The 16,383-nt window shown below is 40.2% G+C and overlaps 1 protein-coding gene across 1 annotated transcript in view; it reads right to left on the reverse strand.

The window, feature by feature from the left end:
• The window catches only part of UST (uronyl 2-sulfotransferase), a 176,525-nt gene that overhangs the window by 65,100 nt on the left and 95,042 nt on the right, over positions 1–16,383 (reverse strand). The window lies entirely within an intron of this gene.

Here is a 16,383-nt window from a genome sequence, read left to right on the forward strand (position 1 = left end):
CACAACAACCCTATGCAGTGTTACACGCTGGGGTCAGAGTGGCTGGAGAGCAGCCAGGCAGAGAGGGACCTGGGGGTACTGGTCAATGGCAGGCTGAACATGAGCCAGCAGTGTGCCCAGGCAGCCAAGAGGGCCACTGGCATCCTGGCCTGCATCAGGAACAGTGTGGCCAGCAGGAGCAGGGAGGTCATTCTGCCCCTGTACACTGCACTGGTTAGGCCACACCTTGAGTCCTGTGTCCAGTTCTGGGCCCCTCAGTTTTAGGAAGGATGTTGACTTGCTGGAACGAGTCCAGAGAAGAGCAACAAAGTTGGTGAGGGGTTTGGAACACAAGCCCTATGCGGAAAGACTGAGGGAGCTGGGGTTGCTCAGCCTGGAGAAGAGGAGACTCAGGGGTGACCTTATCACTCTCTACAACTACCTGAAGGGAGGTTGTAGACAGGCTGATGATGGTCTCTTCTCCCAGGCACCCAGTACCAGAACAAGAGGACACAGTCTCAGGCTGTGCCAGGGGAGGTTCAGGTTGGATATTAGGAAGAAGTTCTATACAGAAAGAGTGATTGCCCAATGGAATGGGCTGCCCAGGGAGGTGGTGGAGTTGCCGTCATTGGAGGTGTTCAGGAGGAGACTTAATGGGGTACTTGGTGCCATGGGTTAGCTGTTTGGGTGGGTTGGATTGGTTGATGGGTTGGACGCAATGATCTTGAAGGTCTCTTCCAACCTGGTTTGGTTTATTCTAAATAAAGGTTTATTATAAATATGCCTAAGTGAAGAACATCAGTTATGTTTCTCCCTTCTGTTTCCCCAATTTAGGAGAACAATCCTTACCTAAGTAAGGATTTTAAGTAAGGATGCTTTATTTAAGGGAGCTTTAAGACAGCGGTATTTAGGTATTTAAATGTTGTTCTGATGATTTTTCAGAATCACAACAGTATTTTAAATTTTGCAAGAAAATATATAAAGATTAGAAGACAGAAAACTGGATATACTTTAGATTAAAAAAACCTCTCTCAGCTTCTCTTCACCTTTTGAGTCAGATGAATAATTGAATATGTATAATAAAAGATCATGGTCCCTCATAAATACTAAATAGACAGCAAAATTGTTTAAAAATATTAACTCTAGTAAACTACAAGAGAAAAATCTCATACAGTTTCAACTTGATTTTTATTCTGCGTGAATCCCTAGACCACTAAATGCAGTCTGCAAAGGCTTGTCTCATGAACAGCTATGCATGTCAGTAATTTCATTGACCTCACTGTTGTAGGATCAGAGCCATAATTTGAAACTGCATGCACAGCATACAATTTTAAATCAGTCCAATTAAGAAGGCAGATGCTCCTTTGCTCCTTGCTTCCTGATTAATGCATAGCCCAGTTCCAACATGAGTGTGCAAGTACCTTAATTTTTTTTCCTGAGATTGTCTTTGCCTTTCTTATTTTTTCATACAGAAATAATACCTACTTTAGAAAAGGCATTCCTGCAAATAGCACACGACAATGCGGGCATACAGCTTTGACAATATTTATTCAAAGAGAAAGCTTTCAGTGAATATCTTGGGTGGTAGCCATGAAACATATATTTTTCAAGTGAAATTGCTGGCAATAGGTTGCACCTAAATTACTGAACACATTATCTACCCGCTGCTTGATCAGCAATGATCTAAAGAGAGAAGGGAGTGGAGAAGAGCAAAGAACAGGCGAAGCAATGAAGACAATAGGAAGTGATGACAGCAGCAAATTGTCTTAAGATAGAAAGACAGAAATGGCAAGATTTAGAGAAACAAGAGGGTAGGGATATTCTACTCCAGGTTTTGTAGAGGGTGCTAAGCCTAAATGCTCTTCAGAAGAAAGGAAAATCAAAACCAGGCAAATATTAGTTGTCTAGATGGAAGTATTTTCACAAAGAGCTACAGAGGAGCTTCTCATTTCTCAAATGAAGAATGTGCTTCTCCAAAACACAACAGCTCGAATTGCTGATTTCCTGCACGCTGCAATGAGCCTGGTATAAACCCAGCTGCAGTTGCTCCACCAGGCAACAAGCAGGGAATTTTTAGAAAAATAAAGTCTGTTCTGGCTCCTACTCAAATCTGCATTTTTAAAAAACATAACTAATAACTCTTCAAATTCCAGCCATTTGTTTCTATGGACTATACTGAGCCTCTTTCATGGAAGCCAGGCAGCACTCACATGGCATAACAAATGCTACTGGTTAAAAAAAATCAATAACTGTAAGCTGTTTAAGGAAGAAAAAAAGGCAAGTCAATGCTCCATTTGTTAAGTCTGCTCTGTATATTTTTAGCTATCTATCAATCACAATGCATTAAATATTACTTAGCTCTCCAGAGTGAAACATTTCAAATTAATAACATCTATATGAAAGTGCTCTTGCAAAGAATAACATATTATCCTCTCACTATACATCATGTCAACTTACTTATACTCAAATTGGGAAGGATTCAAAAAAGGACAATCATGTTTTTCTAGGCCTGAGCAGAAGGCTTCTCTGAATGGGATCATGGATGGAGGTAATAGAGGTACCTAATCATGCTTATGCCCAGCAGCACATTGTTGCAACTGGTCTCTTGGCCAGGACACCACCACTCCAGCACAGCACTGAAAGTGTATATGCCGATCCTCCACAGTGTTCTTCCTGTACTTACATTCTCCTGATTTACTTAGTATATACCATTAAATCCCATTGTTTTTAACTGCTCTGTTGTGACAGGTGTATTTTTGGAGTTCCCATCGAAGTAACTAGGTTATCTGCACGCTTCAATGATACTCTCTTTTCTAATAAGAATTAAAAAACCAAAAAGGCCTGAGAAGTAAGCCTGATGTTGCAAGTCTGTTATTAATGAGTGAAATCTTTGTTCAAAGCCATTTACAAGCACCTTATGGGTTAACAAAGAAACCAACCAAATCTCAACCAAAGTAATTAGCTTGGCTTTAAAATGAAGGACCTTTCAGCTCCTATTATATTTCACTTCAGGTGGCTGCTGTGCTTCTGTTCAGCACAAAACTCTCTGTACACGCAGAAGCAGGCTTCTTCATCTCTGCAAGCAAACAACACACCTCAAGAAAGAAAAGACTCCCAACCTGTCCTCTATGAGAACTTTGTCTACCTCTTATTCTTTTAATGTAAAACGTCTTCCCTTAAACAAGTGAGTTGGTTACTAGAAATGCAATGTAAAGCAAACAAGGATTGACAGTCACCTAATGTTAACAGGGATAGGCATATGGTGTCCTTAGAAAGGAAGCACATAAAACTGAGAATCACATGCCAAGAGTACATTAGCCCAGCAAGCTTTACTCAGTCATGTAACAGGCCCATTACTTGCTATGCAGCACAGCTTCATGGGGAGATCACAAATGTACAGCTTTCACCTTTTTAGGAGTTGAATAAGATGTAGTTACATCATAAACTATATTCTGGAAAAGGTATCTTGAAATGAACCATTATTCTAACAGCACACACTTGTGTCAAAGCAATCATATTCTGCACACCAAGCATCTCTGGGATGTTCCAACAACCCTCTCAGCTGCAAAGATTACCAGAGGAACAGGCTGAGGACTACAGGGTACTGACAGCCTCCAAAACCAATCTTTTTGCCTCTGCCTGCAGTCCCTTGCTTCCAGCTTTTGTGCCTCCAGCCTACACTGTGGTGTGGTGGGTTGAAGACTCCTCCTCTACAACATAAACTTTGCCAGACTTAAGTCGGTTAGAAGCAAATGAATCTGTATTTACAAGCAAAATCTACACTCTATGATGGAATGCAATGAATATGCACTAAATATACAGTATTTACAATATTATACAGATACTTACAATTAGCAAACAACACAAAACCCCCCCTTGGTCAAAAGACTGGGGAAGTGATTAGCTTCCCCCCTATACAAAAGGGATGAGAGAGAGGAGCACAGAAGTTAGACTTAGCCAAAACCAGCCAATAAGCAGGTTATCTCTCCCGAGCAAAGCAAAATAGTCAGAGATCAGAAGAGAAGAGAAAAAGAAAGAATTGGTACGGCACAGCTCCTCTTATTCTAGATATTTGCCCAATGAGTTTGTTTAGAATAATCTTTTGTTTTCCTTTTTACACCCAATAGTGATTTATTTATATTTTTCTACTTTTCTGCTCAAAATCTTAAAGGCATAGGCTAAAACCACCACATGTGATCATGCTTTCTAGCTTTTCTTTGGAATTAGGAGGGAAAAAAGGAAAGTGAGTTGAGATAAAGATTTGTTTCAAATCTGGTCTGGTCTTGAATAGGAGGTGCATGTGTGGATCCAGAATGCTCAGCAGTTCAAGGTTAACAGTAAAACAGTGCAAACTGGCAACACTCACTTATTAATTACACTTTCTGGAGCTGTGATTTCACTAGTAGAAAATTCAGCTTCCTAAGTGATGTGTGTGAGTAATGTAATCATCAGATTGGTAATTGAGAGTTTCTTTTCCATGCCATTCATTATCAAAGTAGTTCCATATATAGATTAATGAAGAACATCATCAATACTGATATAAATCCTGTCTATTCTGGAGCCCCTATTACAGGAAGGATCTGGACATGCTGGAATGTGTCCAGAGAAGGGCCATGAGAATGATTAGAAGGCTGGAGCACCTCTCCTATGAGGACAGACTGAGAGAGTTGGGGCTGTTCCATCTGGAGAAGAGAAGGCTCGGAGGAGACCTTATTGTGGCCTTCCAGTATCTGAAGTGGGCTACAAGAAAGCTGGTGAAGGATTTTTTAGGGTGTCAGGTAGTGACAGAACTAGGAGGAATGGAACAAAAATAGAAATGGGTAGATTCAGATTGGATGTTAGGATGTTCTTCACCATAAGGTTGGTGAGACACTGGAACAGGTCACCCAGGGAGGTGGTAGAATCTCCTGTCCCTGGAGTTTTTTTAAGCCACGCTGGATGTGGCTCTGAGCAACCATGGCAGAAGGGTTGGAACTAGATGATCGTTGAGGTCCCTTTCAACCCTAACAATTCTATGGTTCTATGATTCTATAATGCTAGGAACCTCCTACTGAAACTGAAATACAGAACAACTGGTGTAATAAAATCTCTGTATCTTGGCTGTTTATATCATGCATACCATATATAGAATATAAAAATCAATGTAACTGAAATTGCAGACATGGCTGCACTGTCTTAGAAGTGAAATTCTATGTCATCACCATCAAATAGGGGAAGCTGTGGATAACATCATCATGCTTCAGGCTTTCAATCTACACGGTGACATGATCATCTGTGATTCAGAAGATAAGTACAAAACAACTGATACCATTTTCATGTAACAAAGCTGCAAAAGTAGAGAATAATGGAGAAGGAAGTTTGCTGACAAAGAGCCACTTGGGCATACAAGACATAAGCAAACATCACCCACTGCAGTATAGAAAATAAACCCCAAAGCATCTAGAACCAAAAGCAGAGGACATCCAAGGAATAAGCAGTTCTGGGAAGGACTTGCATGCTGCCGCAGATTAGCAGCAGAGTGTGAGACTTTAACAGGACAGAATTATCCTAGTTTCCCTATTTCTAAGAAGCAAGATCAGAGAGGAGCAAAGACCTAGCATAGCACTAATGTGACCACTATCAAAATTTGTTTTAAGAAAAGCATGCATGAAGTTCACTGCAAGGTCACAAGATGGATTAAAAAAAAGAAGAAAAAAAAAAAAAGCCTTGAAATTGAAAAATGTCAAGAAACTGAAAGCCTTCAGCTTTAAATGAAAGTGAGGAAAAAACACAAAAAGGCTGAGAGGTGAGTGCACCACATTGTTTATGAAATTACAAAGGAAAGCTTACATGGGGAGACATTTGATAAAGTGTGCAAAAATGTACTCTGAGATACAAGTAAGAGGAGTCAATTCACTTTCTTAGAAAAATTAAGAGAGAAAAACCCTCACAATTTACAATCTGAGTACAAAATTCAGTATTGTAAGAATTTACCAAGGGCAGCAGATTCTCCATTACCAGTGACTTTGAATCAGGACTTAAACTGCCTTTCTGAAAGGTAAAGGTTTTGGATTGAAACCTAAATAGTTCTAAACCTTCTGTACTACACAAGGGTGAGAAGACCAGAAATGACTTGGGACTAACACAATCCATCTTTTTGCCTGAAAGTACAATACAATAGAATACAATACAACAGAATAAACCAGGTTGGAAGAGACCTTCGAGATCATCGCATCCAACCTATCATCCAACACCACCTAATCAACTAAACCATGCAACCAAGCACCCTATCAAGTCTCCTCCTAAACATCTCCAATGATGGTGACTCCACTACCTCCCCGGGCAGCCCATTCCAATGGACAATCACTCTCTCTGTGTAGATTTTCTCCCTAACCTCCAGCCTAAACCTCCCCTGGTGCAGCTTGAGACTGTGTCATCTTGATCTGGCACTGGTTGCCTGGGAGAAGAGACCAGCCCCCACCTGGAAACACCCACCCTTCAGGTAGTTGCAGAGAGCAAGAAGGCCTCCTCTTCTCCAGGCTAAGGAAATCTCTTCTGTTGCTTTGCATTCCTTGTTGGTCAAGCCTTTTCCTCAATGTCTGATCTAGAACTCTGTTGACGCAATTTACAATCAACACTTCTGCTACCATTGCTCATAAAGTACCATATAGTCCCTTTGTCTCTGCAGAACCATTTTAATACAAAATTGAAAAGTCTTATCACAATCCTCTCTTTCCCAGTCTTTATTTTTCATCTTCCTCCCCCCTACCCCTTCCCCCTTTCTCTGCCTTTGCAATCTTTTCTCACAGGTCAATTTTTCTGTATTATCTGTATTCTCTTTGGAACTCTTTTGGAGTAATCAACAAATTTCTTAAAATTAGTTACTCTGGAACTCATAATGTATTCTACAGCGTGCATGTGAGCACTGAAACCAAACAGTAATAATAAACATGGGGTAATTTAGGTGTTATGCCTGACCCAGCCTTCAGTGACCAAATTTCAAGCAACCATCTCCATTCTAAGAATATCGTGTTACCAACTGAAGGAAAGCTAAAAAGCCTATTATGCAAAGAACATGGGAATTCTAGGGAAAGAAATTTTAAATCAGATCATCTTGAAATTTGTGGAAAATCTCACCATAAAGCAATGTTTATAAAAAAATATCCTCCCCTCCAAAACCCAAACCCTTAGATCATACAAAGGTCAAACAGCACATTACATTCATGCTTAGCCTTCCATCAAGTCACAGTGAAAGAACAACATTACACACTCACATCATTTAACAGAAAAAAAAAAGTAGCATAGAAAAGAGGAATAAAGATATAGGAAGGATTACAGCACCATGTGGCCATTCATGAAATGTGTACTTTACAAGGCTGACCTCACGTGATGGTGGAAAGTGTTTCACGATGTGTTAGCCGAAAGTACATATTATAATGAACACACATAAAGACACAGTGTTAGGGCTGTGCACTGAAGTTTAGCTGACATTTCCTTACTTTTAAGAGCTGATCCAGAGGGTAATTTTTGTTACCATATTTTTAGTGACATTTCCTAGGTGTACATATTTTTCATTTAAAGGAGAAAAAAGTCCACACGAAACTAGTAAACAATGCTGGGTTGCAATGAAAGATGTTGATTCAAGAAGGCATTCAAAGAGACCAATCCCTCTCACAGTTGAGCTGTACAGAATGAGTGGGAGCTGACTGAACTGCTGCTATTCATACAAAGTACATCTGGAGAGGCTGGGTCGATGGGCTGAGGCCAATAGTATGAGATTCAACAAGGCCAAGTGCACGGTCCTACACTTTGGCCACAATAACCCCAGACTGGGGGATGAGTGGCTGGAGAACAGCCAGGCAGAGAGGGACCTGGAAGTGCTGCTTGGCAAACAGCTGAACATGAGCCAGCAGTGTGCCCAGGTGGCATGGAAGGCCAATGGCATCTTGGCTTGTATCAGAAGTAGTGTGGCCAGCAGGACTAAGGATGTAATTCTGCCCCTGTACTCAGCACTGGTGAGGCCTCACCTTGAGTCCGGTGTGTGGTTCTGGGCCCTTCACTACAAGAAAGATATTGAGGCACTGGAGCGGGTCCACAGGAGAGACGAGACTGATGAAGGGACAGGAGGGAAAGTCTTATGAAGAGAGGCTGAGGGAGCTGGGGTTGTTTGGCCTGGAGAAGAGGAGCCTTAGACAGGACCTTATGACTCTCTACAACTACCTAAAAGGAAGTTTTAGTCAGATGGAGGTCAGGCTATTCTCCCAGACAACTTGTGACAGGACAAGAGGGCACAGTATGAAGCTGCACCAGGGGAGGTTTAGGTTAGATATTAGGAAAGGGTGATTAGGCACTGGAATGGACTGCCCAGAGAGGTGGTGGAGTCACCATCACTGGAGGTCTTTAAGAGAAGACTGGATGTGACACTTGGTGGCATGGTTTAGCTGATGTCATGGTGTTAGGTCATAGGCTGGACTTGATGATCTCAGAGGTCTTTTCCAGCCTCAATAGTTCTGTGATTCTGTGAGTTTGCATTCAAAGTGTCATGGCTATTCAGCATCTTGTCATGCAATCTCCACACCACTTTCAAAAGCTAGTGGGGCACGGTTAAAACATGTCATAAGCATGTTCTGCAAAACACCTAAGCCCTGGGTGGTATTACTTCTTCCAGGGAAAGCGAGAAACAACAATCTTCAAGTTAGTAACAAATCTGAGTGTTGTGACAAATATGCCATAAATCTGTTTTAAGTCAGTGAAAACAGCATCACAGAGTCATCCTGGTTTTACCAATCTCTTACTAAACTATAAAAATATTTTTAAAAATTAATGTATATTTCCAAATCAATGACACATAAGTAGGTTAAGACATGACAAAGCAAGATACTAATTTGTCACAAAAACCTGCAAATTTATCATCCAACCCTTACAAATGATCAACAAGCTAACATGCATGGCTTTCAAACAGCAATGCTGTCAGCACAGTGTGCTCCCCCTTCCAAACATGCAGCTTATTCACATGACAAGTTAGTACTTCAAGGTTTACCTCCTTTTAGTTTGCTGGCCACAGACACATTCTACAGAGCTCAAGAACAGGGAATGCTGTAATATCGAAGTAGTGCGCTAAGCTGCAGCTTTTAAAGCTGCTTCTGCTTGAGGAAAACCACAAAACTGATAAGTAACAAAAAAAAAAACCCAAAACCAAACAACCACCCTGGTTGGATCCAGGTTGGATCTCTCTTTGTCTGTCTCCATGCAACATGTGATTTACTGCTACCAGTAATTCAGCATTCAGGTCAAAGTTGAAGGAAAGTGCCCAAACTGATCAGCACTGCTGCATGTGACACTGTCACTATAGCAGCCCGATTTACTCATTTTCATTAATGTTGGCCATTGTGTCTGTTTAAAAAAGTAATACAAAAGAATAAACCAGTAAAGCTGATACAGACCATCTACCAAAAAAGACTTTTTGAAGTAGAAGAACTTAACACATTAACTTTGCTAATGAGTAACAGAAAACCAGAAGAGTTTATGATGTTGATTCCAAGCACAAATATCTTCCCAAACTGAAGACCCAACAGCTCCTCCTCTCTTCCCCAAAACCTGTTCCCCTACATCCCTCATGCATCGAGTGATGCAGCAGAGCTGGGCTCACAACCAAGCAGGACACAGGGAGGGGGCAGCTGGCTGTAGCCCAGCAGAAGGTCCTGCAGTTCTGTTTGGCTTGGCTTTCCCTTCAGCAGACGTTACCTGCAGCAGCACTGTGGCCTCTGAGTCTTCTACCAGCCTTCCAAATTTAGCTTGAAAGTGGTGATCGGGTTCAGAAATTACTGAGGAACTAGCAAAAGGGGAAAACTGGAAAGGCACGCAGAACAGCTGGAACTGCTCTATGACTCTTATTTCCTTAGAAAATTAAGCTAACAGGAAAGTGTGGGTCCTTCCCCTGAAGCACATACACACATATGCTAAATACACACAGCAAATACTAAACCACAGCTGAAAGGAAGAAGAGGGCAACAGCCAGATAGTGCAGAAAGAATGACTCCTCACACACTAATTTGTCCTGGCTTTGAACAGCTATGACACACTGAACTGAGTTAGAAGGGCTAATTAAAATGTAAGATTAAATTGCATCCATGTTTTATCTCCTTACCACATCATAGGAAAGTTTAAAGGAGACCATTTCCCTGTGGCCTATAATTCTGCAGAAAGTGAAGAATTCATGGGTCCAATGAGACATGAAAAAGCTTGCTTCTCTCTCTGGGTGGTCTTTTTAATGCTTGTCCCTCCCTATGACTTTACCCTGACCTTAATCAGCCAGCCTTTAAACAAGCAAAAATTACTTACCATTCACTGACATAGGCACACCTTTTAGGTTTTTTACACATTCCCCTGTAATGTTCACTTGCCCTGAGACTGGAAGGAATGGCCAAGCTCTGCCAAAACTGTGGTCTGTAAGTGCATGCTCAGAAGATAACAGTTCAGTGTCAGAGGGAAGAAAGCTGCCTTCCCACATCCAAAATGGCAGTTGCACAATCCTCCCCATCCCTGATTCATCCTGACCCAAAACTGTGGCCTCACCACCCCCTGTGCATTCCTGCAAATGTTCTCTCTGCTTCTCTGAAATCTGTGACACTTGGAGCACACACACCAGGCATCTTGAGTAGCTGCCCAAATACTATTATAGTTACTTAATTCAGCAGAAGATTACTAAGAGGTCAAGTAGGACTTTTCCACAAACTTGAAGCTTCTTCTTCATTTTCTCTCAGGCTAAATAAATAAATGACAAGTGGTATTTATGATAAGCCCAGTGTACAAACTGCAGAAATCCTGAAATAGCTTTATGTGTCTCTGCAGGTCAATCCAGTTCGTAACAGCTTCTGCAGTCTAACACTGTACTGCTTGGATTTACCAAGAACACCTGCAATCTCAGCAAATGTATTAGCACATAAGTCTCTCTTGAGAACAGAGACATTCTTTAATATTTGTTTCTCATAAACATTTAAGACTTTTCCTATCAGCCTTCATATACAAACTTCAATTCAGAAAGAGACGAAAGAATTACTAGCATTTTTCCTAATTTAATGGCTTTCACAATTTTTGTTAAATACATGCAGCACTAACTTTGAAGAGAAACTGTAATATGGGAAAGATAAATGATAGGTGTCATCCTGGTCTTGCAGGGTGCCGTTTTGGAGCTCACATCCCAGCGTGGAGACAAACCCGAATTATACACAAGTGGAGGTGGATGCCTCTGCCCCATACACCACAGATCAGAGCATAGGTTATGACTGACAACTTCTAGAGCTTCTGAGAGAAAAAAAGTTATTTATTTTCTTTGTTTTGCTTTTTGTGTGTGTTTGTTGGGCTTTTTTATTTGGGTATTTTTGTTGTTTTGTTTTTGTTTTTTAAACCTAGGTCAATGGATGTCAGTGTACTGAGTACACACAAATATCAAGGGAGGTATTTCTTTAGTTTGGGGTTGTTTCTCTTGTTTGTTTGTTTAGGTTTTATTTGTTTGTTTTTAATTAAAATAATTTTCTACTCCACAATATCCACTTCAGTGGGGCAGCAGCTGGTAATTTTGGATATTGCTTGTTTCTAATTTTTTCCCATTGGTTAACACATTTAAGAATGAAAAATGAAGGCCATTGTAGAATGGGAAATGGCAGCCTGGTAAACACAGACTAGAAACACATTAGAAAAATAACTCTCCCTGAAAGCCTAGATTGGTCTGGTGCAACTGTGGCTTTTTAAGGTATAAGCATGGCTGTAGTGGTTTGGCCCTGGCTAGGGGCCAAATGCCCATCAAAGCCACTATGACTCCCCCTTAGATGGACAGGGGAGAGAGGAAAGTATAACAAAAGCCAGCTATATGATAGAAGCAATTTAATAATAATAATAAGCAAAAGCAATAGACTGCACGCAAGCAAAAGCAGAGAGAGATTTTAGTCTCTACTTCCCATCAGCAGGACAATGGTTGGTTCCTCTGAAGGACAGATGCCACAGAAAAATCCCCCAAATTTCCTTCTTTGTTCTTATATCTGAGCTGACGTCATATAGCATGGAATACCCCTTTGGCCAGTTTGGGTAAGCTAGCCCTCAGCTGTGTCCACTTAGCATACTTTTGGGGCAGGGAAATGTTGGAAAAGCACAAACTGGGTGCTTAGCTCAGCAGCAGCCAAAATACTGGTGTGGTATCAACACCCAGCTACAGCACTGCAAAACACAGCACTAGAAAGACACTTTGAGGAGAATTAACTCTAGCTCAGCCCAAATCCAATACAATGGTGAATAGAAGGAGGGTTTGTTACCGTACACAGTGAGGCTGATAGAGGTCTAGAGTACCATTTTAATGCTTAATAATGACTATGGATCTACTGGACAAGTTTTGCAGAAGAGTCACAGAGTTATTAAATGGATGAGAAAAACAGCCACTGGCAAGAAGTTTGAGGGTAGCTGTGAAGTACAGAGAGCAGGACTTTTGTTCAAAAGGAAGAGTGAAAGGTGTTTGAAGATGGCAGTGGCAGACAGATGCAAGGGGAGAAACCCCAGGGAACAAAAAACATTTCAGTCAAGGAACAAAAGCCAGAGAAATTCAAAATAAATCAGCCACGAATTTGACAGTAAGGCTGACAAACAACTGAAAGCAAATGCCCAAGGAGATGGCAGAGGTGGTGTAACACCATACCTTCAAACGCAGCCTGAATGCTTTCATTGAAGACTTCTCAGAAATACATTTTTTTTCTCTCAGTGAAGAGCAAGAAAGTCCTATGCTGGGCTACTCCCAGTAGCATGGACAGCATGAAATAAAACACCACCTAAATATCTCTTTATTAAAGAATATTTCCATGTAGGGTTATTAGAAGAAAGCTAAGTATGGAGAGGTCAATACAGCATTTAGGATAAAATGGGCAATGATCACAGAGCCATAATGATAATCTCACCCAGGAATCACAAGGAGAATTCAATAAACAGCACAACCTTCCCCCCCAAAAATGGACTGGATGGAGCTGCAACCCTACACTAGCCCTAGCTGCTCTGGAGAGACTAGGAACAAAAGCTGCAAACCATTGGAGTAAAGGCTTTCCCGTGACAAATGCTATGTAGAAACTCACATCAAATAAGCACAAGAAACTAATTATTTAATATTCTCTTTGAGGCTGTAATTAATTATCTTTATGTCTGTAAAAATTCACTGAAGATTTGCTTTCATGCATCCTTTTGTGTGTCCTTTTCAGATTTGTATTTTTGTCTGCCTCTTCACACTACTTTGGATTGAGAAAAGATAGCACTGAAGATGAAGATATAAGCAAGTAAATGAATCCCTCATTTACTCAGCTAAACCAGAAAGCACTCTTAAAACACTTGAAAAACAAGAGGAAAATGGCTCTGGTAAGCATTCAGGTCAGGATGAGATTTTTCAAGTTTTCAGAACTTTGTTCAGCAAAACTATCAGTGCCTCAGAAACAGGCTTATGCTCAAATACAATGCTGAAGGCTTAGCTCACTTCCACTACAGATTTTTCCTGGAAAGAATATAGAGTCCTTTTTTTTTTTTTTTTTTATTCAGTTGGAAACAAGTATAAGTAAATGCTGTGATGCTTTTGTGAATAATCAGGAAGATGTAAGTGTTGACAGATTTTTAAGTAGGTGCAGGTTGCAAAGGAAGGAAATCCAAGTGATTTGTCATTGCTGGTATTCACATCAGTGATGTTAAAGAAAAATCAGATTTCTTTTTCTTACTACTGTTTGGGAAGATAAGAAGTACCAATAAGCACAAGAAAAGCAGTCTCTGTTTTGCATTCTGCTTAAGTTTTCCCTGCTTCTCTAGTATCTTGGTGATATGCTCTGAACAGCTTAATGCAATCCCTACAGATCTCAAAAACCTCAAGCAGAGAATTGCAAGGCAAATGCAATATACTTTTGTCCCAGTGACCTCTGAGGTTACTTAAAAGAGCAGAAAAGAGAGCATGCCTTCTACTTCCTACCTGTCTGACAGCTCAAGGCAGACAGGAACAAGAATAAAGCATTCCATATCCCTTTCTGCAAATGAAAGTTTGGGTTTGAATATATAAAAAGCCAAAGTCTGGTCACAGGACTAATGCCCAGAATGGCTGCCCTTGTAAAAATTCCTGATTTCTAGTAACAGCTCTACTAAAACAATCTCTTTCTGTTCACCAAAGTAGGATTCTTCAAGATAAACTTTGAGCCTTTTATGGATGTGAAGATACCCAAAGCCTGAAATTAGGAGTGGCTGTCTCCTACTGGTACCTGCACATCTGTCCCACTCCCCACAGTGCTGGCTGCACACGGTAAGCTGCTCTAAGGTTTTCAACTGTAAAGCAGAAAACACCACTCTGATACTCAGACCCTCATTCTTTTAGTTTCTAGTGTACTGCATGGCTTTTCAGTTGAGCTTGCAGAAATGGTAGGACAAATGGGAAGAACTGTATTCTGTAGACAGTTTGAATCTACCTATCCATCAGAGATGGTCTATAAAGGAATAGCTACCAAAAAATCAAGCAAACCTAAAATACTAAATGTATTATTTATAATGTGTATTTCAATAACATTCTAGAGATGTCTACATAACCAATACTTGACACCCCAGTTCCTAATGAAATCAGTTTTAAAAGTCACCCTGGAATTAAGGAATATATAAAATATCCAACAGGCTATTTCATTGCTAGGTGTAACACCACCAATAAATTTTGAAACTAAAGACTAGAACTCTCAAAAATATTTATCAGAAAACACTAGGAAATGCTAAACCAAAGGCAACCAATATTGACGCACTTCAATGCCTCATTTAAAAGGCTCACCAGCCTTTTCACTACTCTACAGCTATTTGTTAAACCAAGAACCATCTCAGTGAAACAAACCAAAAAATAAATACATTTTTCAGACTTGCAAGAAACAGTCCAAAAAGAAGGTGCAAATGCTTTTACACACCCTATATAATGTTTATATATTTTCACAAATTGGTATTGGAAGATAGATCTAGAATAATTTCACCACATGGATAAACTCTGGAAGAAACATTACCTATGTGGCAATGATTTATCATACATATAGAAAACAAGATCTTGGGAAGAGCAAGAGGTAACGATGTTCAGCTTTTTCTCATGCATTTACTGTTGCATACCATCTCTGAAAGAGAAGTTTAACCAAGCAACATCCCTTTGACCCTCAGGGATGGGCTATCTGTTTTATTTTGTATTTCAGCAGAGAGAAGAGATCTTTTACTAAAGATATGAATTTCTATTCTAATGAGTTCTAGTCTTTAAAGATAATGCATTAGAAAAGGAACTCTCGTGGAATCGGAATAGAGAGCACAGAAGATCAGAACTTCGTTTAGCTCTTTTCATTTTCATGCAATGAAATCATGCTCATAGTTATGTATCAAGTGAATTTCCAACTGCTCCAAGTACTTTATTTTCTAAAAATCCAAACCCAAACAACAGCTGCCCCACCCCCGACGTTATTGCTTCTTGCTACACTGTCTACCCATGCCTGAAGCTACACATTCAACGGACATACATCGACACTACCATGTAAACACAATGCTGGGAAGCTAGGCGAGCTCTTGTAAAGATCTGCAGAAAATCCACACTTCCAGAGAAATTGTTCTAATCTAAATGTGAGGAGTCCAACCTAGTGACACAGGTTCCTGAATCTAATTTCCAAATTAAATCTGCAGCCTGGGCAATCTGCAGTCAGCTTTAACCTTTGTGTCCTGGCTAAATGCTAACTGGCATTGCTCATTTGTGTCCTTCCGAAAATTCCTCAGAAGTTTCATCCAAATTCAATTTTCTTCACGTTCCATGCTATAAATATCTCCAGAGTCTTCCTGCATACTTTTAAATAGCTGCCAGAAGGAACTATGCTCCTATGATACAGAGCATAATCCATTTGCATGGCTTATTAATACTTCTGTATCCTGTGGAATGGGGATTTTTTTTTGTCAGAACAAAATTAAATTGGCATGCAGTCATTCCAGGTATGAAAGTAATGAACTCAGTGTATTTTTCATTCTCATATTAACATCTGGCTATAGAGAGATAAAACATTCATAATGTGCTCTCAATTTTAAAACATGAGTGCACAGTTTAAAGACCCAAGTTAGCATCTCATGCCTGTTAGCTGAACATGTTGTAAACCAAGATTGTCTTGGAGGCAAAAGCATGCTATAGCATCCTGGTTTTCCACAAACATGCTATACATAACTAATCTGAAGTAAAGGAAGCACAGAAAAAAAACCCACCCCATCTTCTGCATGTGATTTCCAGTGCCAGAAAAGAGGAGGTGAAAAAACCCCAAAACATTGTATTGTTTCTATGTAAAAAAAGAAAGAAAGAAGAAAGAAAAAGTAAAGGAGGGAAGATACGCTACATATTGCAATTGATAGAAACCAGTGGAAAAGTTTTTT

The sequence above is a fragment of the Melanerpes formicivorus genome, unplaced genomic scaffold, assembly GCF_026170545.1.
Source record: "Melanerpes formicivorus ecotype bairdi unplaced genomic scaffold, bMelFor1.0.p_v2 SCAF_2, whole genome shotgun sequence".
Taxonomy (NCBI): Eukaryota; Metazoa; Chordata; class Aves; order Piciformes; family Picidae; genus Melanerpes; species Melanerpes formicivorus.